The sequence below is a fragment of the Artibeus jamaicensis genome, unplaced genomic scaffold (assembly GCF_021234435.1).
Source record: "Artibeus jamaicensis isolate MK-2021 breed Jamaican fruit bat unplaced genomic scaffold, CSHL_Jam_final scaffold_625, whole genome shotgun sequence".
NCBI classification, from domain to species: Eukaryota; Metazoa; Chordata; class Mammalia; order Chiroptera; family Phyllostomidae; genus Artibeus; species Artibeus jamaicensis.
This window is the reverse complement of record NW_026522051.1, coordinates 1,999,205-2,017,013: the sequence shown is the minus strand read 5'-3', so window position 1 is coordinate 2,017,013 and position 17,809 is coordinate 1,999,205.

The window sequence follows — 17,809 nt, the reverse complement described above, 5'->3', positions numbered from 1 at the left end:
CTGAATTATTTGGGGGTCCGTCTCTATTGTCTTGCCTTGTTAAAAAGTGTGGACCACGTTTTCTTGTGCCTTCACATATACAGTAATTTTGGGCTGTCACCTGGGCATTTTTGAACCATTCTCTGTGGAGACCCTGGAATTCCCTGAAGGGTATAGAGTTTTGTTTCCACCGGACAGGTAACTTGATTGAACTCAAACTCCAAATGCAGGCTCCTCTGTAAAGGGCAGCAATAGACGTCTCTGTTTAAATCTTTGAGCCTTAGTCACCTGCTCGACATCTGCCATTCATACACACAGTTCCTGGGTCAGCTGGAGAGCGGGGCGCATTATACGCAAAACTGGGGGCTCTTTTTCTCTGGATTTCTCCTTGTCTGGGTTTCCTCCTTCCAGCTTCTACAGCTGTCCTGAGCTCCACCTTCTGGTTCTTCAGGTCAAGAAGATGTTGGATTTTCTAAGTTTGCCTGCTCTGAGGCGAACTCCTGAAAACAAGGAGGGAGGGTGGATTTTTTTCATCTCGGTGCTGTTTGTATCTTCCAGGTGTAGACTCCACTCCCATGGCAACCGGCTTCGGGTTGCTCCCGGATTCCCAAGTTTACGGGTGTCCTCTGTGGGTGGGTTGATCTGCTAGGGATTTCTTCTTCAGGACTGGGAACTGGAAAGCTCTAAATATAACTGGTCTTTGAACAGCATTCTTCTTTAAAAGGACTTTCAGCTACTTCCTCAGTATTTCCTTATTTCCTGTTTTTCTCACCCATATTCTTTCCACTTCCTTACTTCCTAACTCAGATGTTTTCTCTCCTTAAAGATTCAGTGACTGTCATTAAATGTCCCCCATACCATTAAATATAATGTCCTTTACTGTATTTATGAAATATAAAATAAAATGTGTAAATATATACATATATTTGGCATAGAATAGCAAAAAAAAAAAAGTGCTGGTCTTTGCAGCCAGATAACTAAGGTTACAACTCAAATTCTCACTGACTAGCTCAATGGCCTTGAGAAACTCCTTGAATCTCCACAAATAAGAGGCTTTTCACTGGTAGAACAAAAGAGAAAAAACACCTATTTTACTGGACTGCTGGAAGCACAAGTGAGAGACAGCACAGTCAGGCATAACACAGGTGCTCAAAAATGGTAGCAATAGCATTTTTAAAAATAGACTTTATGTTTAGGATAGTTTTAGGTTCATCGAAAAACTAAGTGGAAAGTACAGTGTTCCCCTTAAAACTCCTGCCCCCTCCCCTGCAGAGTCCCCCCATTATGGACATTCCACTCCCCCAGAGATGAACCAACATTGACCTATTATAATCGCCCAACACCCATAGTTTACATTAGGGTTCACTCTTGGCGTTGTACATTCTATGGGTTTAGATACACTTATAAAGATATTGTCTACCATTATAATACCACAGTGTTTCCATTGCCCTAAATATTCTCTGCGCTTTGCCCGTCTGTCTCTCCCTCCTCCCAGCCCTGGGGAAACACGGATCTTTTCACTGTCTTCCTAGTTTGGACTTTTCCAGAATGTCCTAGAGTTGGAATCATATAGTCTGTAGTCTTTTCAGATGGCTTGTTTTACTTAGTGTTTTGCATTTAAGTTTCCTTCCTGTATCTTCATGGCTTGACAGCCTTTTTTTTTTTTTTGCACTGAATAATATCTTGTTATCTGAATATAACAGTTTGTTTATCCATTCATCTAGTGATGGATATCTTTGTTGCTTCCAAGTTTTGGCAGTTATGATCAAGGATGCCACAGACATCTGTGCACAGGTTTGTATTTGGGTAAATACCAAGCAGCGTGGTAGCTGAATCACACAGTAAGAGTACATTTCGCTTTGTCCGAAACCGCCGAACCGCCTGTCAGAGGGGCTGCACTGGTTTGCACCCCCGCCAGCAGTGGATGGCAGTTCTTGTCCTCCACATCCGCAGCAGCATCTGGTGTGGTCAGTTTCTGAGACTGACATTTTGATGTAATTTTGACTCTCTCTTCTCTTTCAAGAAAAGAAGAGAGAAAGGAGAAAGGAAAAACAATGACCGTGCCGTCTTTTATTCACAGCCTGTCGATTGATGAGATGCTCCCGGCACAGCTGGTGTACTGAGAGCTGCTCCTCCTCTCCAACTGCCTGACCGCCTGCTGCCCACGTGCATCCCTAGCCTGCGTGGGCTGTGCCCTTGTCAGGCTCCCTGTGGGCTGAAACGCGGCTCTGGTTGCGCTTTTGTTTAGTGAGATGCTGCTCTTTATTATCAGCGAACTGTCTGAAGTGCCACATCTCCTGAACTGCAAGTTCCACAGAGCAAAACTTGTCCTTATCTATGCCATTGTGACACCAAGGCACACAGCAGGTCACAGCTACATGAACAGATTCTTTCCGAACCAAAGATCACTCCCCCTGTGGTGCTTCCCCATTGGTCACTCCTCGTCTCACACCTAGCAGATTGGCAAGAGACGGTGACCACGCACCGCTCCTGTGGTCGTCTGAGCATCTCCTATGACATCGGCTCCTTCCCAGGCCCCTGCTCCTCAAGGGCAGTGTGCAGCTCAAGAGAAAATTCAGCAGGTAAATTTTCTCGATGCACGAATTCTTCATCACCTCTCACAGTTCACAGATGGGATAGGACAGAGCATTCAGCACCTCATGAATTGTCTGGTAAGTAGTAGGCACTAAATAAATGTTTGTTAGGTAGATGGATACACTGATAGATATCCTTACTTCTAGATAATGTAGTACACAGAGTAATGGACTCCATCACCCCGAAAAGAACACCCAAACTCTAATCCTCAGAATTTATACCATGCATGTATGTTACTTTACATGACAAAAAGGACTTTGCTGATAGGATTCAGGGTACAGACATTGAGATCGTACTGGATATAGTGAGCCCAATTAATTTAATGAGACCTTGAATGCAGAAAATGCCTCCTGGCTAGGCTAATAAAGAGGTGAGCTGGGGGGAAAAGGAGAGGAGTTTCAAAGTGAGAGAATGAGTGTACCTACTGTTGCTGGCTTTGAACTTGGGGGAGAGGGGCCATGAACCGAGGCATGCTGGCAGCCTTGAGAAAGTGGGCAAAACTATTGGCTGACTGCAAGCAAGAAAACAGGGCCCTTAATCCAAAACCCACAAGGAACCAAATTTAGGGCCCTTCCCCAAGCCTGCAGAAGGAAACCCCGCCTTGTGACTCTTTGATTCTAGCCAGGGAGATCTGAGTCGGACTTTTGACCTACAGAACTATACGTGTTGTCAGATGCTAAATTGGCAGTAACTTATTATGGTAGCAATGGAAAGTGAATGCAGAAAGAATTAAAAGATGAAGCAAGCTCTTTCCTGAAAATTGTGCAGGTGTCTGGGCCTGGGCTGGGCAAGCTTCTCAGAAGACTTGCTGGTTCTGTCTCCAATTGTTAGGTCCAGTCCTCCAGCCTCACTTTCTCAGGCTGTTCAGTGTCTGCCTGTCCATAGGAAAGTGGAAGCTGGACCCTGTGCAGCTGGGAAGAATAGATGAGATTGGAAGGGAGCCGTGCCCAAAGGAAGAAGAAGTGGGAGACAGGCCTCTCTTCCTCCTCCGTCTCGGGCTACAGTCCTGTGAGTTGCCCCACTTTGAGACTGTCCTTGGTTGTCACAGTAGCCTGAAGGAGCCTGGACCACAGCGACAGATACTACAGTAAAAGCGACTCGGACTCCCATGGGCTCCAGTGTCCCTTAGCACCAGTTCAACAAATCCGGTTGGAAATGAGCTTAAATTGGGGGTTTCCTGAAGGTGTGCCCTATTGTTACAAAGCTGGGTTGGCTTCCTCACCTACAATCGTGCCAAGCTTTCACACTATATTGTCTCCAGGGACATGATATTAGTGACTTTTTTTCAATAAGCAACCTCTTAATAAGCGTTTGTATTAAGAGCAAACGCATTTGCACCAGCAGTGGAATTGGCCGCCCCACCGGAAAGGACTCCAGGAAGAAGGTGGCCATCAGGAAGCCACTAAAGAACAGATCGGCGCCCGACTCTCTGCATCACACATCTGATTATTCTACTTTTCAGAACTGGTGGGGACTTTATTTCAGAGTGCCACACCGATGAGTGTTAAGTCCTGTCTCTGAATATCTGATCCCAGGATGTTTTGGACAAGGAAGACCTGGATCGGGAAGGCCTGCTTGGGTCTGGAAGCCTGTGGTGGGCCTCCCAGGTGAGTGCAGTGAGTAACAACGGTGAGTAATGACTCTCAGGTATACGACATGCCCAGAGCTCTGACCAGAAACAAGTAAGCTCTGGCCCATCTCGCAAACAACTTGAACGTTTACTTCAGAAATCTTTAATGTAGACATTTAAAAACCAAGTCATCAGGACACAGTTATTACTACCTGGACTCCCAGGCAACCTTCAGGGACGATTGTACAAATTATTGTCACTGGCAGTGGATCCAAGCCAGTGGACTGTGTCCACCCTGCTGGAAGAGGTTGCTTCACAGACACAGAGAATCCAGCTCCCCCCAGACTTGGGGCTAGAGCTCTGCCAGGGAGAGGTCTGTGCTGTCCTGTCCAATGCCACAGGGAGGGGTTCAAGTGCACCGGGCAGTTTAGACCCGCTTGTACGTGCCTGGCTGGTCTATTTCACATCTCTGCGTGTCAAGCATTCACATACCAGGCGGGGAACCCCTACCGATGAGAATTCCACAGTATTGACTTAGAGCTGATGAAGGGCATGGAGGCTCAGTGCACATGAAGAACAGAGGAGAGGGGTCCACAAGGACCACCAGGACCTCCAGCCTGTCTACTCTTTTACAGAAGGACCAGAGGTCATCACCTCCCTAACCGGTTGCATTCCCAACGCGGGTGGCTCTCCTCTCCTAAATACTCCTCTCCAGGCTGCCTGCCTCGCCCGAGGCTTCCCTTCATGAGAGACTCCCAGCCAGTTTCCTTACCCCTGGTTCCTCCTCCTTCCAATACCTCCTGCGATCCACGACAGGACGAGTTTTCCTTGAATAGAATGAGCAGCATGTTGCTGGTGCAATTAGAGATTTGTAAGGGTTTCTGTGCGCTATTATAAAGTAAAGGCTTATAAGGTAAAGGCTCTGACTCCTTCGCCTGGGCAGCGGAGCTGTCCCTAGTCCGGCCTCAGCCGGGTTCCAGGGCGGCAGTAGTTGCCCACTCACTGGGCCTGGGCCTGTTGCCCAAGTCCCCTCTTCCACTGCTCTGGGGCAGTGTCCTCGCTCCATCTTGGTGACTCAACTGCATCCAGCCTCTGAGGCTGTTCTTGTCCCGCCCCCTGGAAAGCCTCCCCTGACTGCTTCAGCCCGTGGTGATTTTACATATTCTGCACATTAGGACAGTCTTCTGACTCTGTGATTCGCAGTTCTTCACAGGTGATCATGTGATATTCCATGTTGACTGGTTTACTGTTTATTTTCATTCAATAACCCATCTGTTCAACAAATATTTATGAAGTGCAAGTCGGAATAAGGTTATTGCCTTTAGCAGATTACAGTCAGTGCGACTGTGATGAGATTTTACGTGCCGACTAACGTGTAGAGAAAGAACTCTGATCGTAGCAAGTTCTGTGGTAGGAGACGTGTTGGTGGGCACAGCAGCCTAGTCCGCCCTGGACATTCAGGGAAGATGCTCAGAAGAGCAGAAGGAACTTGTGTACAGGACGATACTAGCTTCCTGTTTCTGCCTCAGCTGTGTGCCCTGCAGGAAGGAAGGTCTTTCACAAATGACAAATTCCCACTCTCAAGTTCAAAGAGATGGTCCATTTTAAATTAATCAGATGTCTGTCTTTGACTTAGAAATCTGCTCACGGAACTTGGTGGTTAGAGACCAGTCCCCAAACACGATCACTCCCTAGAAACTGTGTGGCAGAGAGCTGGGCAGCCCAAATGCCATCAGTGTCATAGGAAACACCTTGCTCGCCCTGACCTTTCACACTTTTATTGCTGTGTTAGTCACTACGACTGTTTTCTGATTGCCATGGCAGGAGCGTGTTTGAAACAAGCCTCCATTAAGAATTGTCATACCATTGTCTCTCTCAAAACCTCCCAGATTTTTCTTGTTATGAACATTGATGGAAACACCCAATTCCAAGAAGACAAGGAGACCTGTGAACTTTCTAAATAAGACTCTCAGCGTTCTCTTACGAACAGGAAGTAGTTTGGGAAGACGAGCAACCGCCACCACAGAAGAAATGGAGTCTGAGCGAAGACTTAAACGTAGAAATGAGCCAGGCAATGATGGACACAGAGGAGGAAGAGCACCCAAGGGAAGAGAAATCATGTGCAAAAGTCCTGAAGCGGTAAATGGCGACAGTACAAGGTCAATGCCAAGGAGAGTCCAGAGGAGAACAGGGTAGTGAAAGATAAGGCTGGATGAGGAAGCAGGGACCAGCTTGTAAGCCCCATGCAGTGCCCTGGACATTGTACTAAACCCAAATGGGAGCAGCTGGAGGGTCTTTCACTTATTCACTCAGTCACTCAACAAACACCGAATAAGGGCCTTTTTGTGCGGGCACCGTGCTGAGCACTGAGGAGGCAGCAGTGCACAGGACAGATGAGGTCCCAGGTCTCACGGAACTGACATTGCAGAGAGGGAGCGGGAGACCAATGTGTAAACTCCTAATGGGTCTGGGTGATTTCAGGCAGTGATGTCTGCTGTGAGGAAAACCAACCAAAGCCATGGACCTCTTGGCCAGGCAAGGGAAGGAAGGCTGCTGGACTTCGGGTGGTTAGAAGAGGTCTCTGAGGCGGTGACCACCACTGAGCTGAGACCTGGAAGATACCAAGAAGGTAGGTGTGTGAAGATGGGGGCAGAAGCGTAGGGTGAATAGGAAGGGCCAATGCCCCAAAGGTGGGGAGCAGGCTCAGCCTCCTCGGGGAACGGGGAGGAGAGCAGTGCGCCTGTGGTGGGCGAGCACGGAGAGAGTGGGACGCACTACGCTTTAACCATCCACAGGGCAGGAGGACAGAGCCCGTGAGGGTCATGTTATGGAAACCGGAGTTTATCCCAACGGCATCTGAAAACCATCAGAGGTTTGAAGCTAGGCTGGGAGATTTTCTTTATATTAAAAAAAGACAATGATGAAGACTTAGTTACAAAGAGTGAGGAGTGAAATCAGTTAGAGGCTGTCTCAGCAGCCCAGACGAGGATTAAATTTGTATTGCAGCAGGAGGAAGAAACAAAAGTGGCCTGGATTCCAGGCCCAGTTGGGATCGCGTGTGGGAACAGGGAAGAGGGAGGAAGTTGCGGGTTTGTGCCCGGACAACTGCAGGCCTGGGCATGTGGACTAAGATGAGGAGGCGGGAAGGAGAACGGGCAGCACAAGCGGTGTTTTGCCGAGCTGATTTTGAGAGGCCAACTAAATGCACAAGCACAGATTTAAGCAGGTGGTTGCATATGAGTGGGGGCTCAGTAGAAAGGTAGGAGACAGAGAAAATAATGTGTGAGTCATCGGCACATGCGTGGTCTCTCGAGCCGTGGCGGCGGATGAGCTACTACTCCGAGGAGGCTGAGATACAGAAGCAGCTAGGCCGCCCCGGAGCTCCGGGTGAAATCAGATGGCTGTCAGAGGAACAGGAGCTGACCAGTGCATGGGGTGGGGAGGAAGAGCAGGAAGGCGCAGGCCTAGAAGGGAGGGCCAACATGAGGCAGCCATCACTGCTGGCCAGTGGAGTAACCTAAGGACAGGAAAGCGACCGTGGAATTCTGAAATATGAATGCTGAGCACTCTGAGAGGCTGGAGAGACGGACCCCTGATGAGGACAGGTTGAGGAAATAGCGAACTGTGAAGAGAGGTGACCTACCAGTAGAAACAATATTTTAGAGAGGTTTTTCTGTGAAAGGGGAACAGAGACCTGGAATCTTACCATATTTTCTCTTTCCCGTGGGAAATGTAAATATTTTGAGATGAGAAGCACTTTATCTTTCTTTCTATACATTTATACTACCTAGCATACGACTATGCTCTTAAGTGTATTCTCAGTTCTTCTTGGATGAATGACTGGATGGATGGATGGATGGATAGATGGATGGATGGATGGATGACTTGCGATGTGTTAAGACGGGGACCCTGGTGTCAGAAATAAAGCAACACTGGGGACAGGAGGCTGTAGACTTCTGTTCTTTGATGTCAGCGAAACATCAGTGTCACATGCTAGAAGAGTCCCTGGAAGATTGGATTCAGATCGTTTGCTCAGAATTTTAAAATGTGACCATTGATAGCAACATGTTTCTAGTGGAAAACTTTCGGTGTTTCATTGGTAATGGCTAATATTTTGCAAAATTGCTTCCTGTTCAGGATAAAAAGCTTGAAGCCCCGTGTAGAATAAATGTTCCCAGGTTCACGGAGGTGCACAGGATTTACTGTTCCCAGAACTCTGTTGGTTGCAAGAAAATGGTTAATACCGTTGACTGGTCCAGACAGTGGAAAGACAATGCTCAAACCAGATGGTTTGGAGAAGGCTCTTCCCGTAGCAGTCAGACAGTGGTCCTTGGGGACAAAGACGCAGGCCGTTCGCTGTCTCCCCCAGGCTCCTGGTTGGCGGTGCCTTCCTTCTCCACCCTTTGTTCCTGAAACTGCCGGATTCATAAACTCACCAAGGCCCGCTAGCCTCTGGAGGGTTGCTGGGTTTATAAACCACAATGATGACTGACTAATAGGAAATACCCTGGACTGAAAATGAGAGTTTTATTTTTGTCTGCAAATGGGTTCCCTTTCTCAGAGTAACTATTAGGGAAAATGTCATGCAAACATAATTAATGTTGGCAATCCCTTTTTCTTTATTTTTGTCATTTACGGCCTTTTATTATGTTTAGGTGTGTTCCTTCTTCCTTTTATTTTTCTGGTGTGTGTCTATGTTGTCTCCCTCCGTAGGCACCAGAGATGTCATTGTCCCTGGGTCTCACCTCCACAGAAAAAGTGACTTGGTAAAACACTGTACACAGAAGTCTTAGTGTCCTAAGGTGATTGTATCTCCAAAGGGATCCTGAGGGGTGAACTCTGACCCTGCGCAGGTTCCCTACTTTTTTTCATGTCCTTTGAGCAGAAGATTGGGGGTCCCTGGGCCCCCTCCAGACCATGCCATGTGTGCACCCACCTCCACGCGGTAAGCCCCCCCTCTGACTCCTCTGTGCACTCATGACACCTGACTCCAGGCCCAAAGTGGCTTTGTCACCCTTCATCTCATATTGAATTGTCCTCTTCTCTTAAAAAGCACCAGGCAAAACTGGTCATGGTTGACTTTGAGAGGATTGTCACTCTCTGTTGCTAGAATTTATTTAACAAACATCTGTTGAGTATCTGTTTTGTGTATCAGGCCAGGGATGCAACTGAGTAGGTGTGTGGCGCACGTTATTTCATTTAATCCTCCCAACAAACCCATAAAGTTAGTTTTATGATCCCCGCTTTACAAATGAAGAAACTGATGCTCAAAGCCAGTTAGCTAACTGGTTCGAGGTCACGCACGTACTAAGGTACAGAGTGAAAAATGTTAATAATGACTTTAAGAAAAAACTTGGATGAGTAGGGAGACATGCCATAATACTGAGTTAGAATATTTAATATTCTAAGTGTTTCAATTAACTCCAAATTAAGCTACATATTTAATATACTATCAACCAAATACCAAAAGCATTGTTTATAAATTGTCAGAATGATTATAAAGTTTACCTGGCAAAAAATAAACATATAAGAGTGACTAATACCTACCATACCTTCCACCCAACAAAGATAAGACTTGAAAAAGCAAGGAAAATCTTGCATGACAGGTAAAATTACACTATAAAGGCACACTGATTACAACAGTGTAATACTTGTACAGGAATGGGCAATGAAAGCGTGCACCGAGATAGGTTCAGACAACCAGCCAATCACTGGGAGGAGAGGGGAAGGTAAAGTTGTATTCCCACCTCATATTCCAGCTGAGGGTCAAAGCCCCAAAGCAGAGTCACCGCATCGGGGGTCTGTGTCTGTTGGCCTCAGACGAAGGTTCACCGTGACCTTCACTGTGATTGCCCTGCCTCCCCCCGGAACAAAACCGGGTTGAGAGAGCCCCACATGAAGCATAATATAAACAAGAAAATGACTCAGGTTTCCTCTTATACCCCTTCACATCTCTCAGCCTCTTGCTAACTTTGGAACGAGATTTGAGAGCAGGACGGCTGTTTGTTTGCTTGGCCCAATGTTCTGTTCCTTCTCGTATTAGAGCACTACAGTTTTATCCAACTTGATCTGTTTTGCATGTAAATGGTAATAGAAATAATGTCTAATCTGGTGATTCTGAGCATTTTCACAAATTTGGAAACAGATTTTATTTATTTATTTTTAGAGAGAGGGGAAAGGAGGGAGAAAAAGAGAGAAAGATGTATCAATGTTTGGTTGCCTCTCAAGCACCTCCTACTGGGGACCTGGTCAGCAACCCAGGCGTGTGTCCTGACTGGGAATTGAACTAGTGACCCTTTGGTTCATAGGCCAGCACTCAATCCATTGAGCCACACCAGCCAGGGCCCCATTTCCACAAATTAATGAAACCATTCAGCTATACTTACCAAACTCCTATTATAGGTGAAGTACCAGCTAATACAAGAACTTAAAACATGTGGTTCTGACTTTGAAGACATTAAAACCTCACTAGGAAGGTTCTAGTTTGGCCAGGCCACTCCTTGTTGACACCCGATTTCAAGCAAAAATCATTAAAACTGCTTTATTTCACTCTCAAGTGTCCCGGTTCAGATGGTAAAGTCGGTATGGCCATGCCCATTGTACAGCCTTTTATTTAAGTGGTAAGAGTCACACACACACATTCTAGGGAAGCTCAGAGAAACTGGCCAGCACTGTGGGTCGTAGGGTTGGGTAGGCTACATGGAGACGGGGTTCGGGGTAGAATTTCTCCTCTTGAACAAAGAGTGGAAATGTTAAAAATCAAAGAGAGAAAAGGAACACAGTATGCAGGGTCCTGAAAAAAAATAAAAAATAGAACGACCAGCAATTCTACTTCGGGAAATATGCCTTAAGGACACCAAACTGTATGTCAAAGAGACACCTTCATTCTGTTCACTGCAGCATTATTTACAGCCCCCAAGATATGGAAGCAACCTAAGTGCCCACTGACAGATGGCGGAATAAAGGAATGTGACCCATACAAAAACATGCACGTAGCACACGTGATGGAATACTATGCAGCCACAAGAAGGGAGCACAACAACAAGATGAAAGGACCTTAAGGACATATTGGCCAAGTGAAATGAGTCAGACAAAGACACACACTCCATGATGATCTTACTGATCAGAAGAAAAAGACTCAGAAAAAGAGATCTGATTTATGGTTACTAGAGGCAGGGGTCAGATAAATAAGTGCTGGGGGTGTAATGTACAACATGATGACTATAGTTAATACTGTTGCACGGTGTATGAAAAAGTTGTTTAGAGAGTAAATCCTGAAGATGGAGGCGTAGGTAGATACACTGTGCCTCCTCGCACAACCAAAAGACGGACAACAACAATTTCAAAACAAAAAACAACCAGAACAGACAGAAAATTGAACTGTATGGAAGTTCAACAACCAAGCAGTTAAAGAAGAAACATTCATCCAGACCTGTAGGAGGGGCAGAGGTGGGCAGCCGGACGGAGAGGACTCATGGCAAAGTGGTGGCTGGTGAACCAGACGGTCCCACATTCGTGCGCAGATAAACCTGGAGGAACAACTCAGGAGCGAGACAGACCCACAACCCAGGGCTCCAGCTCAGGGAAATAAAGCCTCAAACCTCTGATTGAAAGCACCTGTGGGGGTTGAGGAGGTGGTGGGAGAAACTCCCAGCCTCACAGGAGAGTTCGTTGGAGAGACCCACAGGGTCCTAGAATGTATACAAGCCCACCCACATGGGAATAAGCACCAGAAAGGCCCACTTTGCTTGGGGAAAGCAGGAGAAGTGACTGAAAGCCAGCAGAGAGCTGAGCAAGTGCCATGGTTCCCTCTGGGACCCCTCCCCACACACCCAGGGACTAGGTTGCCCCATCCTGGTGAATACCTAAGGTTCTGCCCTTCATTATGTAACAGGTGTGTCAAGACAAAAAAAGTGGCCAAAATGAGAGAACAGATCAAAGCATCCGGAAAAATACAACTAAGCAACGAAGAGATAGCCAACCTATCAGATACACAGTTCAAAATACTGGTAATCAGGATGCTCACAGAATTGATAGAATTGGGTCTCAAATTAGATGAATAAATGAAGGCTATGCTAAGTGAAATAAAGGAAAATGTACAGGGAGCCAATAGTGATGGGAAGGAAACTGGGACTCAAATCAATGGAGTGGGCCAGAAGGAAGAAGGAAACATCCAACCAGAAAAGAATGAAGAAACAAGAAATCAAGAAAACAAATGAGGAGAGGACATCTTTTAACGTTCCAACATCTGAGTTACAGGGGTTCCATTAGGTGAAGAGGAAGAACAACAAGTGGAAAAGTTATTTGAACAAATAATGAAGGAGAACTTCCCTAATCTTGCAAAGGAAATAGACTTCTAGGAAGTCCAGGAAGCTCAGAGAGTCCCAAGGAAGGTGGATCCAAGGAGGAATACATCAAGGCACATCATAATTACATTACCCAAGATTAAAATGAAGGAGAGAATTCTAGAAGCAGCAAGAGAAAAGGAGGCAGTTACCTACAAAGGAGTTTCCATCAGACTGTCAGCTGATTTCTCCAAAGAGACCTTACAGGCAAGAAGGGTCTGGAAAGAAGTATTCCAAGTCATGAAAGGCAAGGACCTACATCTGAGATTGCTCTATCCAGCAAAGCTTTCATTTAGAATGGAAGGGCAGATAAAGTGCTTCCCAGATAAGGTCAAGTTCAAGGAGTTTATCATCACCCAGCCCTTATTATGTGAAATGTTAAAGGGATTTATCTAAGAAAAAGAAGATAAAAAAACATATACAATAAAATGACAGCAAACTCACAATCGTTAGCAACCACACCTAAAACAAAACCAAAAACAAAGTAAACAAACAACTAGAACAGGAACAGAACCACAGAAATGGAGATCACATGGAGGGTTATCAGTGGGGTAATGGGAGGAGGAGGGGGAAGATACAGAGTATAAGTAACATAGAGGGTAGGTAGAAAATAGACAGGGGAGGGTAAGAATAGTATAAAAATGTAGAAGCCAAAGAACTTAAATGTATGACCCATGGGCATGAACTAAAGGGGGCAAGTGTGGGTGGGAGGGGGTGTGCAGGGCAGAGGGGAGTGAAGGGGGAAAATGGGACAACTGTAGCAGCATAATCAATAAAACATATTTTTTACCCATCACAAGGGGAAAACATCTTCTTCTTTTCTCTCTCTATTTTTTGTTTTTTTTGGTGTCCATATGAGATCATGGATGTTAACTAAACTTGTGGTGATCATTTCTCAGTGTGTGCAGTGCAAGTCATTATGAACACCTTAAGTTTATACGTAAGTGCTATATGTCAATTATACCTCAATAAAACTGAAAGAAAAATTAAAGTTAAAAAAAGAGAAATGGGAAGCTCAGGTAGCTATAATAGAGTGAGTAACCTTTAAAAAATTTTATTGATTGATTTTTAGAGAGAAACAGAGAGAGAGAGAGAGAGTGCCCAAGAGAGAGAGAGAAATGTCAATTCTTTGTTGCACTTATTGATACATTACCATTGGTTGATTCTTTATGTGCCCTGACCAAGGATCATTGGTTGATTCTTTATGTGCCCTGCAAACTTGGCATTGAAAGAGGGACAAACAAAGGAAGCAATTGACTAAGTAACAGCAGTGGCAGCCCTAGGAAAGTTCATGTTAGTCAAATAGAGGAATGGAAAGGAAACACAGAACAAGAACAGTGGTTTTCAATAAGACCAAAGTCACAGATGTGCGGGATATTCTACTGTGCCATGAATGGTGCATTTGTAACTCGTAACTCAGTGGGGATGCACAGAACAAGTGGCCGACATTTTATGGAAGAGGAAACTATCAGAGGCCGTGGTCATCTGATGGAGGGCATGATCGGAGGTACTGAGCGCCAGTCGGGTCTGGACTCAGCCCTGTCTCACCTCTATTCCAGCGGCCTTTCCACCAACGCTTCCTCCACTACCCGCTGCTTCCTCCGATGCCTCTGCTCTGTGCTGCTGGTTCTCGGATGCTCAGTGATTAAGAAGCAGCAGGAAGTCACAACACGCTGGTGTGACATGCCCACAATGCTGCTCGGCTTGCTCGGGCTGTAGGGTTTCCACGGCTTCCCCATTTCAAAGATGCACCAGCTCTTCTGCCAGCAGGGTGGGAAGAAGATGCGGCCTGACCCCGGTTTCCTGAGTACGTCGCAGTCACTTTCTAACTAGAAATAACTACACCTCACAGGCTGATCGTTGTGTGTGGTCAGTGAAATCCGAGGCTGTGTGCTCGGGGGTCTGTGACCAGCTTCCCTGATAGGAAGGCAACATTTTCCTTGCATCTTGGGTGTAGGTTTTTACTTTTAAAAATACTAAAATACTACATACTAAACCTGGAAGTTAGTATTTATTTACTGCATGATTTTAATTGTGATTTATCCCGCAACATTATAAGGTTAAGGATAGTGCTATAGGGTCATTACAACAGACAGCTAGGACTGTCTGAGGCAAATGAAGATGGGGGGGTGGTCATTCTAGCTATAAAGCTCCCAAGTGTTGTCCCATAAAACAAAACTCCACCTGGGATGAACTGCTAGGACGGGGGTGTCAAACTCCTTTTCACCGGGGGCCACATCAGTCTTGGGGTTGCCTTCAAAGGGCTGAATGTAATTTTAGGACTGTAGAAATGTAACTACTCCTTAACAGTTAAGCGAGAGCTTGGCACTGCCACCAGATAGAAACAAGGTGCCAGGCCAGATAAAACAAGGTGGAGGAACAGATTCGGGCCACGGGCCTTGTGTTTGCCACCCCACCTGTGTGCTAGAAGAGTAGCAAGGTCACCTGCACTGTCATCAAATACTTCTGGTCCTCTTACCTTAGTCCCATGACCCTGTCCCTTGGTTGTCTTCTCTGCTCCGTGTCACCAGAAACCCCACCTCCAGTCACCTGTTTAAAAGTTCGAGGGTTGTGTGAATTCCTGGCAACTTCCTGACTCCCTGATTATCTGGTCTTTTTCCTTGGGCTCCACCATCTTACCGCTCCTGGAACTCTTTCTGCTGCTCTAAATTTTAATGTATATAATTCCATATTTGTCTCTATCGTTCTTCACCGCCCTCTTCTCCTTTTCAGCCTCTGGGCTCTGTTTGTTGGTTTGGTTTTGTGTTTATACCTCTCTCTCCTCCTGAGACTTAGATCCAAAGCTACCAGTTATTTATCATTCTGTTTCCCATTAGTTAATCTCTGACCCTTCATAAACTAGACTTGACGACGTCCTTGATTCAGGCAAAGGAAATGCACAAGTCACAGTAAAAGGGACACATGGAAGCCAAATACACTTGGAGATGTGTCTATTCATCACACCGATTCCATAAAGATCTGGGAGAAATGGGATAACTCTGGGGAAAATGAAAAGAAAAACAAAAACAAACAAAACGGCCACAGAGTTAAGAGAACGGTGGTCTAATGTTTCAAATCCAGGCTTGAACACGTTTCCTGTTAGAGGAACTAAAATTCAGATCACGAGAAACATCGGAGCCGCTCTTCCTAGAAAATGTTTCTCCGAGGTATTTTCCTTAGAAGAGAGAATCTTTTATGGTTTTTATGGTAAAAATCCTGGAGAAGCTTGGAAACAGCCAAGCAAACAGGAAATAGAGCTCCGCTGGACAGGAAGGCTCGGGGAAGAAAAGCCGGTCTCTGAAAATGTGGCTCTCGCTGAAGCCGCTGAAGCAGGGCCTGCAAAAGCAGTGATAATAACAAAGCTGGCGTGGAGACTGATTGATGAGGTACCGGGTGCCAGCGCCGCACCGGGTGCTGGCGGGTGTCCGGGCTTTAACTTTTCACGCTCATCCCCCCTAAAAGCAAACACTCTGTTTCATGCGCTTTCAAACAAGTTGAGAATCCAGTTTACAGACATTTACCAGAAGCTACTCTGCCTAGAATAGCCAAAGAATTTTGAGTTCTAGGACATTTTAGACACACGTGAAGAACTGGGACAAGCCTGGAGCAGAAAGAGGATAAACTTTAAAAAATATTTATCTCTTGGGTTAAATATATTTTTCAGAGTGGGGGCCTTTGTTGTGAACACATTCTGAGGCACACTGACTTCTCTGTAGTCCTGGATCTGAGAGGTGACCGGGCTGGTGGAACGACCCAGGTCCACTATACTGGGACCAGGAGTGGGACCTCCCCCTGGGAGACTTCAGAGCAGGCTGAGAAAAATGCCAGAGTCCCACTCGGCTGATGTGGCCGGCTGGGAACGGTAAGAGGCTTTCAGAATTGTGTGGTGGCTGCCGTGTGGCCAGGAACCTGAAGAACCTTAAGAGTCCTAAGTCCGGTGATGGGGACGAGCATCCACAGTTATCTGACCCAGGGTCACCTTGGTCACCTTCATTGCAGGGTCCAGGGGTGGTGGGTGGGAGAGGAGCCAGTGGGGGGTGGCCAGGAGGCAGGGAGGTCACGTGGGAATACTTGCCTATGCGGCTATAACCGCATCCCCCCTCCCCAAACATTCAAATGTTTTCTTGGAGCTACCCTGCTGCCTCACCCATCTCACCTGGCTCATTGCCCCCAACAGAGGCTGTAAATCACCTAAAGAAAAAAGCAGCAGGGAAGACCAGTCTCTTATAGCCCCTGCTTCCTGTATTTGGTGCGTGTCCCGTGGTCCTCCGGATCTTCAGCAGTTTATTGCCGGTTCTCCTCCATGTTCTCAGCGGAAAGTGGTGGAAGTTTGTGGGACTAAGCCACAGGGCCACCAAGAAGAGTCAAGGGGATGGCCTGGCTCTATTGCCCTGTCATGTTTCTGAAGTGGGGCTGAATCTGCCCCAAGGACAGAGCGGAGCCCCAGGGGGCTCATGCACCTGAGCCACCTGAGTCTGCTGCGGAGGCTTGAGACCCGCTGGCCAAGGGCGACCCCTCCCGCCTCCTGTCCCATCAGGGCCCCATGGAAAAGGACAGCGAGGGCACTTCCTCTGCCACACAGGAAAGATGGGAAGAGTGCTGGTCACTTACCCTGTTCTGTGGGGGTGAGATGCCCCCCTTTATTGACTAACACCAAGGTCAGCAAGCTGCTTGCTATTATTGTAATTTTCACCTAGTTTCTTTCAAATAGAGTATTAACCCTTCTCCTGAAAAAAGCTCTGCCCTTTGGCAACTTTCTCTGCAGAGAATTAATGAATTAGTCTACTGGTAAGGGTCCTCTGAGGTCCCGGTTAAGGCCCGAGGAAGACAGAAACCGGATCTGGGAGATGTACTGGGAGATGTAACAGGAGGTGTACTGGGCTTCCCCCATCCCTCCTGGTGGAACAGCAGCTGTGTCTCTGAGTGGAAACAAGAGGTTATTTTAGGGCGCAGAGCATCTCTGCTGGGCTGCACCCAAGTGATGATGGTGATTTTGAAGGTGCACTTTACCCAAAGAAAAGCCTTACTATCGGCAAGCTCAGGGCCACCATAAACACGAGGTGAGATGTTTAGGAAATTCTGACGGAAGTGGGGACAAAGAATCAGGTTCACAGTGGCAGAGTTTCCCCGCTAGTCCTCTTTTTCAAAGAGCTGTGTGTGAAGCACCCGAATAAAGCACAGTAGGGGGCACTGAAAAGTGAAGAGTTTCCTCCTCTTAACAAGTGGACTCTCTCATGAGTGACTGACCCCACGTCTCCCAAGGGCATTGCGGGGCATTCTTCACTAATGTCTGCTTGACGCAGGGAAGCCTGTCAGCTCC